Raw genomic sequence first — 9,890 nt, 5'->3', positions numbered from 1 at the left:
TCATTTTCTCAAAAAACTATGCATCTTCTCCATGGTGTTTGGATGAAATGGTGAAAATACTTGAATGCAAGGAAAATTTTGGACAGATTGTTTTACCAATTTTCTACCATGTAGATCCATCCAATGTAGAAGAACAAAGTGGGTGTTTTGCAGATGCATTTACTGAGCTTGAGAAGAACTTTAAGGAGAAAATAGAAAAGGTGCCCAGGTGGAGGGCTAACTTGGTGAAAGCAGCTGGTATATCTGGATGGGATTCCCAAGTGATCAGGTATGTATGTATTACTCTTGCTTTTTGTTTAAGGTTTCATAAGGGAACATTGAGAAAAGGTGAAAAAAAAAAAAGTCTTTTTGTGCAGATGTAAATGCAATTGACAATTGATTACAGTAGCAAAAAAAAAACTGTCATTTAAAATTGTTTTTGCTAGCAAAATTTAGAATTAGAACTAATAATTGATCAGAGCATCGTTTCTTTTAAAATAGGTATGGGCCGCCCTCCAAATTCAACCAAACTTCTTGATGATTGGTAACACCGTTAATTTTTTTTTTTTCGAAAACCTAAAAACAGTAATAACTCACAAACAAAATTAATAACAGAATATCCTAACACCAAAAACACGAATTCCAATAAATTTCAATTCCCGGCAACAACGCCAAAATTTTTGGTGGCTGTCGAATTCACTAGAAATTAAATTAACTGAAATTACCAATTTTGAAATGTTTTCTGCAGTAAGTGGTAAATCCAAGTCGAATCCTAGAGACTAAATTATTAAATTTCGTGCGCTTGTGTAATGGAAAAAGAAACAAAGGTTGGGGGGGTAATTCGCAATCCAAAGAAGAATTCAAAAATTAAAAATTAAGATCTAAAATTAAATAAGAAATTCTCAAATTAAACAAACTTCAGTCCAAGGTGATTCGCATTCCAATACATTGATTCGATCATAGACAAAAGAAATACAGTTATCTCTTATTGAATACTTAACGTAGATTTACCAAACAACAAAGTAAAATCCCTAACTTCCCTATACTCATCAATTCGAGCCCAACACCCTTGTTGACTCTAATTATTAACTGAATTGGAATTAAGAAATCCTCATCAAGTTAATAACTGCTTTAAGAATAGGAAGTAGTTAAGCTGAACAATAATTTATGAAGCATAAATCATTTAATTCACTCTATTTTTTCCTTAGGTTATTATCGAAAACTGGAATCATAATCAATAAAACCTAATTACTACTCATGTTCAATCTTACACAACAATTACGGATTAAGAAGATGAACTAGCACTTGACCACATCAAACAATTAACTAATAGGCCTTTTTAGCAAATCATTCAATAGATCAAAGACAATGAAATCAGAAAACAATAAATATTCAAAAAGACATAAATTAAATTAAGAAGCTAGTCTCACAAATCAAGCAAAAGAACTTGAATCCCTTGAACTGAATTAAAAACTTAGCCACTCATGTTCATGGCTTACAGAAAAATTAAAGAAGAAAATTGAAAAAATCTAGAATGTGAATAGAGAACGAAAGTCTAATTCTCTCTCTTCGAGAGGCTGTTCAATGGTCCCTTGTGTCGGCTGCTGCCTCTTCTATTTATAATAAATGGTCTACATTTAGATTTTTAGAGTCTCTGTTAAAAACTGCAGCTGGAGCAAAATCAGAAAACTGATTGTCAACGGATACACGGCCGGTGTATCACTACACCGCCTAGGGCCGTGTAACTTACTGGAGCTAAATGGGTATGTATTGCATTGGCACAGAAGGTTACACGGGTCTCTAGGATTTACATGAGTCAAGTTACATGGCCTGTGTACTTTATTTCTTCCTCGGTTCTCTAGATTTCATCTGGCAAAATGTTACACGGGTCTGTGGTTATGCTTACAGGACCTGTGTACTTTGTATCAACAACGCTTCTCAATCCTTCGACCTTTCCAAGTTTCCTTCCACACTTTTATGTTCTGGGACTTCACGAAAACCCTGAAAAATACAGCATGAGTCAAATTAATGCAAATGCTAAAAATTTCTCCATTTAACATAATTATTTCAACAACTCTCTAAACATATGCCTAATAGATAATTATACGTTAATCAACTGAATTAGGCATAATGATACCCAAGAAACATTAAATGTGATTGAAGTAAAATTAATAAATTATGCACTTATCAAAATTTCCTTCATTTAAGATTCCATGCTTCATCCTCATGATTGTTTAGCTTCCAGGAATTTTCTTGCTTGGTTCCTTCTTGAAGTCTTGCTAGAGGATTGCTGGAATTTATTCAATTTAAGATTTTATTCTCTATAGAAAGTTACTACCACGGCATCTGCTGTGAGGAAACCCATCACAGATCGAGGAAGAATACTACCTAAGCAGGAAACAGAGGCCCTAAAACAAAGATCAAGGAAGAAGTAATACCTAAAGGAACCAAGGCAAAAGTCTTTATCACTTGTTGTCGTCTTCATCTCTCTGCATCTACGATTCAACTGAGATGATGGAGTCTTTTGATGGACTCTCTCTATTTGGTTTTCACTATTAGCTGATCGAAACAGAAATTTTTGTCATGGTTTCCATCGTTTCATTGTAAGTCAAAACTTTTATTCTATGCTTAGAAAGGTAATTTGATTTTTCTAAACAACTCATGCATGTGATGATAAAAAAATCATAAAGAAAATAAAATTAGTTTGGTATGTAATTTTCCTTTGATCTAAAGCTCAACCATTGGGTAAATCTAAGGCTAAAACATTTACATTAACAATAACTCACCAGGTAGACTTAGCTTTGAGTCCTCTCCCCAGTTTGCATACTCAAAGAAATAGAATGTGGAATTCCAAATGAACTTTTGCATACCAAACATGCTGTGTGAATTGGTCATAATTTTTTTTGAAATTCATTCAATTACACTAAACAAGTTCATTGTTTCAATCTTGTAACATTCGTTGATGATGATTCCTTTTTTTCTTCACCAGGAAAAGAGGGAGCCTTTATTGATTTCTATTCTGAATGATTTTGCTACGAACACCATTGTAACTGTTCATTATGGCAACTTCTTCCACTGCACATAAATGGAAGTATGATGTCTTTCTCGACAGAGGAGAGGACACCCGTGATAATTTTACTAGCCATCTATATGAAGCTTTATGTGGTAGAAAAATCAAAACCTTCATAGACAATAACCTTGCAGAGGGGAAGAAATAACACCGGCACTTTTGAGAACAATTGAAGAATCAATGATTTCTATAATCATTTTCTCAAAAAACTATGCATCTTCTCCATGGCGTTTGGATGAAATGGTGAAAATACTTGAATGCAAGGAAACTTATGGACTGATTGTTTTACCAATTTTCTACCATGTAGATCCATCCAATGTAGAAGAACAAATTGGGTCTTTTGCAGATGCACTTACTGAGCTTGAGAAGAACTTTAAGAAGAAAGTAGAAAAGGTGCCCAGGTGGAAGGCTAACTTGTTGAAAGCAGCTAGTATATCTGGATGGGATTCCCGAGTGATCAGGTATGTATATATTACTTTTATTTTTTGTTTAAGGTCTCATAAGGGAACATTGAGAACAGGTGAAAAAAAAAATCTTTGCAATTGATAATTAATTACAATAGCAGATAATATATTATTTATACCCATTTAAAAAAAGCTTTTGCTAGTAAAATTTAGAATTAGAACTAACATTTGATTGCAAAACTTAAACATGGAAATGGAAAGCTAGGGTTTGACCAAACAAAATTTCATTGCATATTAAGTTAAGCCATAGCACTAATTTTATGTTGCTCAGATATATATATGGGTCTGTAGTTGGCTCTCCTGCCTAAATGTTTAAGCTGGAAACCTTTTTTTTTAATTAAATTGTCTCTTTTTTTTAATTTTTTATTTTTTGGACCCGTCTGTTGACATAATTAGCTATGCAGTAACCTAAACAATAACAAAGGGTTAACAATCTTTTGTCTATAGAAGATTGAAAATGAACATAAATTGTTTTGCAAGATGTTAAGTATTAGGATTTTTTTTATTTATTTGGATCGTTTTGTTATAAAAATGCACGGCTTGAAGGAAAATGTTGGTGTAACATAACTCTTTGGTTGTCTCAATACTTTTTATTCATCATTAGGTCTGAGGCTAAACTTGTGAAAGAAATTGTGGAACATGTTTTGAAGAAATTGAATCATGCACCCTCAAGAGACTTAAAGGGCCTGATTGGAATTGACTCACGCATTACAGAGATTATGGATTTACTACAGAATGGATCATCAAAAGTTCGAATTGTGGGAATTTAGGGAATGGGTGGCAGAGGTAAAACGACTATTGATGGAACTATTTTCAATACACTCTCAAGTCAATTTGAAGCTTGCTGCTTTCTTGAAAATGTTAAGGAAGAATCATTGTGACATCTAGAGACAGGCATGTTCTTATGAAAGGAGTTGATGAAGTATATAAAGTTGAGGGATTGAATGATGATGATGCTCTGCATTTGTTCAGTTTGAATGCTTTTAAGGAGAAGTATCCAAGGAAAGATAGAATGGAGCTATCAAATAGAGCTGTTAAATACGCTCATGGCAACCCCTTGGCAATTAAAGTTATTGGTTCTTTTCTGTTTGTCAGAACAGAACAATATTGGGAAAGTGCATTATATAAACTTGGAAAAATTCCTCAACCTAGAATTTTTCATGTGTTGAGAATAAGTTTTGAAGTGCTAGATGATGAAGAGAAAAGTATATTTCTTGATGTTGTATGTTTTTTTAGGGGGCAGCAAATTGACTTCGTAGAGGGAATACTAGATGGCTGTGGTTTCTCAGCAGGAATTGGAATTACTGTTCTTGTTGATAAATGCCTTGTCACTGTCCTTCATAACAAGTTGAAAATGCATGAATTGTTGCAGCAAATGGCTCATGAAATTGTTCGCCAAGAATATATTAAGGGGCTGGGAAAACGCAGTAGATTGTGGAGATCTTGTGATGTCTGTCAAGTGTTAACCAAAAATCTAGTGAGAGCCATATGCATTCCATATGTTTTTATACTTACATGTGTTTCTATTTATGTGTTTATGAAAGTAAGCTTAATATATTGGGGTAACCTGTGCATTATTTATACTTATCTGTGATCTTCAGGGAACTGAAAGGGTTGAAGGGATATGGTTAGACACATCTCAAATAGGAGAAGTGGACTTGATTTCAACAGCCTTTTTGAGGATGTATAACCTTAGATTGCTCAAAATCTACAATTTTGCAATTAGAAATAATTGTAAACTGCACCTTCCTTGTGCCCTTGACTTCCTTTCTGATAAGTTGAGGTATCTCCATTGGAATGGATGCCCTCTGAGCTCTTTGCCATCCAATTTCCAGGCAGAGAACCTTGTTGAACTTAACCTGGCTTACAGTAATGCTAGATAGTTATGGACAGGAGTACAGGTATGCTGCATTATTTTGTTGATTCCCTTTCTTCCGTCATTTCCTTTTGAAAATGCATTTTAGTTTGGGCATGTGCCTATTGTTGTATCCTATTATATTGTTTTTGCTGAATCTTGCGAGTTTAAAAGAGATTAACCTTTGCAATTCTGAGCACTTATCTACTGATGCTCGACCTCTCTCTGGCTAAGATTCTCGAGAGAGTGAATTTTGAATACTGTACTAACTTGGTAGAAGTTCCCTCATCTATTCAGTCTTTAGAGAAGCTCGGTGATTTGAATATGAGATACTGCACAAGCCTTGAGATCTTTCCTAGTGTTATTAATCTGAGATCGCTTAAGACTCCTAACTTTTCTGACTGTTCAAATCTTATGAAGTGTCCAGAGATTGCAAAGAACATAGTGTATTTAAACTTAAAAGGGACTGCAATAGAAGAACTTCCCAAATCAACTGGGCATCTCAGTGATCTCATAACATTGGATTTGAAGGATTGCAAAAGAATCAGCAATATTCTAGAAAGCATTTGTTTATTGAAATCCCTTGTGACTATTAATCTCTCTGGCTGCTCTGATATCACCAGGATTCCAAATATTTCAGGGAAAGTGAGATTCTTGTACTTGAGTGAAATTGCAATAGAAGAAATTCCCTCTTCAATTGGTAGTCTCTCTAGAGTCTCTTGCTTGGATCTTACAAACTGCGAAAGGCTCAAGAATCTTCCTTGTGATGTTTCTAAGTTGGCATCTTTTGAAAAGCTTATTCTTTCTGGCTGCACAAGAATCACTAGGTTTCCAGAGGTTTCGAGTAATATAAAGAAGTTGCTTTTAGATGGGACAAAGATCGAACAAATTCCCTCATCAATAGAGTATTGCTTTGAACTTGAGGAACTAGGCCTGCAAAACTGCACAAGATTTCATATTCTTCCGAGTAGTTTTTGTAAGTTGAAATATTTGCGAAGGCTTAATCTGTCAGGCTGCTCCAGATTTGAGAGTTTCCAGAAATTTCGTGTGACAGGGATTCATTGAGATTTCTTCACTTAGATGGAACAGCGATAAGAAACGTGCCCTCACCAATGAAAAATTTGTGTGGTCTTTCTATCTTGCAACTGAGAAACTGCAAAAATCTTAAATTGAGTGGTGCCTCTATCTGGGAAAAACTTGGTGTCTCTACTTGGGAAAGACTTTTTCCATTGTCAATGGCCATCGCAGAATTCCAGTGGAGAGATTTGAGTTTCTTGCGTAAGCTATATCTAAATGATTGCAGCATATTGAATGTGCCTAATGCTATTGGCTTCTTATTCTCACTAGAAGCATTAGATCTAAGTGGAAACTTATTTTCAGAGATACCTCAAAACATCCTTCAGCTCGAAAAGCTGGAGTACCTTGGCTTAAGAGATTGCCTGCAGCTAAGATTAATACCTGCACTTCCACAACGGCTGACAAAATTAGATGCAGAAAATTGCATTTCTCTGCGTTCTGTAACTAGTAAATCAACTGGAGTGGAAGGAAACATTTTTGAATTCCTTTTCACTAATTGTTACCAGTTGAATAATTTGGCAAAGAAGCGTATCATGGCATATGCACTAACAAAAATTCATTGTTATTCCAAAAGGCTGTGCAATCAGGTCTATTTCTGTCTCCCTCATCTATTTTTTCTTTTTCTTTACTGATTAGATTCCTTGTTAATTAGAAGTCATGGTGCAGATACCTTCTGTGGTGGCAAGGGAATCTTGTTTGTGCTTCTCTGGATCTGAATGATGCATACATTTTGCATAATCATTTAGGTTTAATTTCATAGCCATTTTTAGTCACTTTTAGCTAATTTCATTAGTTATTTTGTTAGTTTTTCATAATTATCAATTTTGGATTAATTTGTAATTTTTACTTTATTTTGTAGGAAAAATAGTGTTTTTGAAGGACTAAAAAGGAAATTTTGCCATTGAGGAATGATCTCTACAGCCAAAGATGTCAAAAACAAGTTTCAAAGTTGAAATATGCATTGGCCAAATTGCGCATAACTTGCCACATAAGTCATGCAAATCTGTATAAGGAGAAGAATCACTGTTTCAATACCTGTCGAATTGTGCATACGGAGAGTGCATGGCCTATGCAGATTCATGCCCCCTTATGCAATCTCACGGAATTGTGCATAACCTATGCGCCTGGTCATGCAGTTTCGCATAAGTGAGCCAGAAACCAGCCGAAAACTGCATAAGACACTGCATGACTTATGCAGTCCACTTATGCAGTCCCACAAAGATTTCATTAATGAGCTGGCAGAAGATTCCCTCAGAAAATCTCTCCTCAAACACACCATTTTAGGGCTCCATGTCAGAAAATGATATAAATAGCCCCATTTCCCATTTTAGGAGACAAGAAGGAAATGAAGAAGAGAAAAAGGAGCAGGGAGCAGCTGAAGAGTCACAATCATTTTCCACACCATTTCCAACCAGATTTGGAGATTTCTTTCTTTTCTTATATTTTTCCTACCTTTCTAGTGTTGGACTTCTTGTTCTTTAGCTTAGATTAAAGCTTTAATTCCATATTAAATCAGAATATCTTGTAAATATTATGGATAGTGAGTAGTTTTATTTTGATTCATTTGAGATATTTTGTGGATTTTGATTGGGTAATCCATATTTTGTGGTCTTAATGAGTTTTATTCATTTCTTGTGTGCTTAATGACATGCTTAGTGTAGGATCCCATTAAGTGATGTTCTTAATCTATGGTTGAGGCACCGAAAGGAGAAGGCCTTGTGATAGATAATCAAGAAATTGTACTTAGTTAACTTAGATTTAGAAATAGAGTAAGGATTAAGAGGATTCACATATTAATTAAAGAACCTAATGGGTCTTAATTAACTCTAACTCCATGAAAGTAGGATTACATTGATTAAGGCACTCTTTGTCTTACTCGAAAGGGTATTCAAAGGATTTAAGAATTAATCTCCTTAAAACCCGTAAGTTTCATAAGATTGGATAACCAATTTGAAATCCTAAAATAGCTCGAATATGAAATCCCGAACTCCGGAATCGCCTTTTTATCATTGTTAATTTTTAATCAAATTTAATTGCTTGCCATTTTAAATTTTGCCATATTTCAACTTGCTTATTTCAAATTGATGCAATTTTAGTTTAATTAATACATTGTTGGATGGATTATTAATTTTGCACATATAGATTTCATACTCCAATACCCATCAATTTATTGCTTTGATTTAAAAATTAGTTCAATTTAGTCAAATTTTTAAATAAAAAATTCAATCATTAACACAACTCCTCGTGGGAACGATATCTTTTCTATATTACTTGTACGACCCATGCACTTGCGGTTGGGCCACATCAAGTTTTTGGCGCCGTTGCCGGGGAGTTGTTTGTTTAAGATTGAATTCTTGATTATTTTAGTTGTTTATAGTTTTATCTCTGTTATCTTTTCATTTTGTGTTTGTTTGTTCTTTTTCAGGTACTTTTAATCTTTTATGAGAAGAGCTAGAAGCACAAGTGACACATCCTTATTGTTCAATCCTGAAATTGAGAAATTTTGTAAAGCCAACAAGAAAGAAACCAGAAAAAGAAAAGAAGCTTTGAGAGAAACTGAATTAGAAGCAGACATGGCTGATGAAAGAATTAGAATTGGTGGTGGTAATGTTGAAAATGATCGAAACAATGAAAATGCAGCCCAAGGTGAAGAAGTTGTAAATGCTAATGTGCCTAGGGGAAGTATGATGGATCATGCTTTTCCTCGTTGTAAAGACCAAGAATTGATGCAAATAGTTACAAGATGGATTTTGGAGTTCTTCAAATGATTCAAAATTCCCAATTTGGGGGACATCCTTCTGAAAATCCACACACACATCTGAAGAAGTTTGCTATGATCTGTGACATGCAAAAACAACCTGGAGTGTCTGATGATGCAGCAAGATTGAAGCTATTCCCATTCTCTTTGAAAGATAGAGCATTGGATTGGCTTTATTCTTTACCTCACAACTCCATCACAAATTGGGAGCAACTCACTGATGCATTTCTTGCACAATATTTTCCACCTGGAAAAACTCAAGAATTGAGGAATCAAATGACAGCTTTCAGACCAAGAGAAGATGAAACTCTTTATGAGTCATGGATGAGATGGAAGGAATTAGAGAGACAATGCCCACATCATGCCATTCCAAAATGGATGATAAACCAGAATTTTTACACAAATGTCACTCCTGGAATTAGAGGGATTATTGATGCTCAAACAGGAGGAGAATTTATTATGAAGCATGAAGATGAAGCTTATGAGTTATTAGAGAAAATTGCAAAGAATACTAATCTTTGGAGTAGTCCAAGAGGACCAGCTCCAACTCAAAAAAGGCAAGCTGCTGGAATGTATGACCTTGATCCATTCAACATGATTAATGCAAAGTTTGATGCACTTACAAATGTCTTGGCTAAGAAGATGGAAGATTTAAGTATGTTGGTTAGTTCATCATCATAATATGGA

At 34.7% G+C, this 9,890-nt stretch overlaps 1 non-coding gene and 1 pseudogene across 1 annotated transcript; one reads left to right on the top strand and one right to left on the bottom strand.

The window, feature by feature from the left end:
* The first annotated feature begins 4,286 nt into the window (after positions 1–4,286).
* LOC110639410 (disease resistance protein RUN1-like) lies at positions 4,287–7,069 on the top strand (annotated as a pseudogene).
* A 2,395-nt stretch (positions 7,070–9,464) lies between these two features.
* LOC131171523 (small nucleolar RNA R71) lies at positions 9,465–9,571 on the bottom strand. The gene has a single exon (XR_009142183.1). It is a non-coding gene; the product is annotated as a small nucleolar RNA R71 (small nucleolar RNA).
* Between the last annotated feature and the right edge of the window lie 319 nt (positions 9,572–9,890).

This window comes from Hevea brasiliensis, chromosome 12 (assembly GCF_030052815.1).
Source record: "Hevea brasiliensis isolate MT/VB/25A 57/8 chromosome 12, ASM3005281v1, whole genome shotgun sequence".
Taxonomy (NCBI): domain Eukaryota; kingdom Viridiplantae; phylum Streptophyta; class Magnoliopsida; order Malpighiales; family Euphorbiaceae; genus Hevea; species Hevea brasiliensis.
The sequence above is the reverse complement of the archived record's forward strand: the minus strand, read 5'-3'. Positions and strand labels throughout refer to the sequence as shown.